Source organism: Colletes gigas, unplaced genomic scaffold (assembly GCF_013123115.1).
Source record: "Colletes gigas isolate AHSC1104 unplaced genomic scaffold, ASM1312311v1 Colletes_gigas_Sc00022, whole genome shotgun sequence".
NCBI classification, from domain to species: Eukaryota; Metazoa; Arthropoda; class Insecta; order Hymenoptera; family Colletidae; genus Colletes; species Colletes gigas.
The window spans coordinates 40172-42032 of NW_025106651.1; the positions used below are offsets into that span (position 1 = coordinate 40172).

Here is a 1861-nt window from a genome sequence, read left to right on the forward strand (position 1 = left end):
AACAGCCATAACTTCTACAATAATGAATATATTTCACTGAAAGTTTTTCCTGAAGTAGAGCTCATGGGTACCTATAAAAAAGTTGTCTAATACAAACAATAATATCTGCGAGAAAGAAGTTACTGAATATATCACCTAGCAGAACCAAATTACTATTCTTCCATATATGGAGGTTTAAAAGATGTCGATTGTAATACATATGTAGGATTTAACGAAGAGGATTTATTTGAGGAACAAATGTACAAATCATATAATTATAGTAAACAAATTTGGAATACATAAATTAATAATTGGCAACACAAATTAAAATCACGTCCGTCTTTCACAATCACTCGTTTCTCATTCCCTGTTGTCTCGCTGTCCCTGGTAACCCCTTCTTTCTTCAACAAAACACTTTCAACCCTTTTGCACATAAATTAACATTGAACAAAATTACAGCGTGGCACAAATATTCAATAAAAATCTCCTACACAATTGTTGAATTGATATTATTTTGTATTATAATATAATAAATAAAAACGAATTTTTAAGAAAAATCGACAGAGAGTAAGTGTCTAAACTTTTCGGTGAAAAAAAATTTCTTCAAATCGTTCTGGAAAAATTGTCTTCAGTTGCAGGGGTCAATTATAATCATTTTTTGTCAATAGATGTACCCCTGAAATCCTAACCACTTTCGAGAAAAAAATTCATTACCGATAATATCATTTCGCGAGAAATGGTATTTTCGGTAATGAATTTTTTTCTCGAAAGTGGTTAGGATTTCAGGGGTACATCTATTGACAAAAAATGATTATAATTGACCCCTGCAACTGAAGACAATTTTTCCAGAACGATTTGAAGAAATTTTTTTTCACCGAAAAGTTTAGACACTTACTCTCTGTCGATTTTTCTTAAAAATTCGTTTTTATTTATTATATTATAATACAAAATAATATCAATTCAACATATGTATTATAATCGATATCTTTTACAGTGTAACCTCCATATATGGAAGAGTAGTAGTTTGGTTCTACCGCGCACCGCTAGGTGATGTCTTCGGTAACTTTTTTCTCACAGCTATTATTGCTTCTGTACAATATAAGAGGGCTGTAGAAACTTCAATAGGCATCGCTTCTCGGCCTTATGGCTAAGATCAAAGTGTAGTATCTGTTCTTATCAGCTTAATATCTGATACACTCCCCATCGGGGAGTCAGAATATTAATCTGATTTTTGGAAATCGACGGAGCAGTTGGGGCTTGCTCCACCTCTGTCACGAGTCAGCCTGGCATTGCAGTGCCGCCAGGATTGGCTCATTTATATAATACAAACATAAAATTTACAGGAGGGGGACAAATAAAAATAAAAATAAAAATAAAAATAAAATTAAAGAAATAAAAATAAAATTTAAAAAATCAAAAATTTTTGTAGTGTACGCTCTATATCCGTTGGGGACAACTTCGCTTACGAGTTTGACTACAAGGGCAAGGGTTAGGTTTTCAAGAATTACTAACTTAATTAAAGTAATACAAAATATATTATATTATGTTCGACCAGAGGTGGACTTTCGTGGGATTTTCCTGATCATGCGTACTGAAGCAAGCGCTACAGTCTTCACTACCCGTATACACTTAACTAGAATTTAGGGTACCGTTGAATCCCAGTAAGGAACAAAATTTAAGGAAGTTACAGGGAAAGAGAAAAGTTTTTATGACGGAAAATAGCTTGTGGCTAGGGTAAGGAAAACTGCAGAAAAACTAATTTCATATATCGACTAAAAACTAAATCACCGTAGTCCGATCACAGAAATAAATACAAGCATTTCCAGAAAGTTGTTGTAACAAAAAAATTACTGATTTACAACATATATTCTTTTATTTAACA

The 1861-nt window shown here is 32.5% G+C and overlaps 1 non-coding gene across 1 annotated transcript; it reads left to right on the forward strand.

The window, feature by feature from the left end:
• The first annotated feature begins 1106 nt into the window (after window positions 1-1106).
• Window positions 1107-1299, forward strand: LOC122401213. The gene has a single exon (XR_006259428.1). It is a non-coding gene; the product is annotated as a U2 spliceosomal RNA (small nuclear RNA).
• Window positions 1300-1861: the final 562 nt, after the last annotated feature.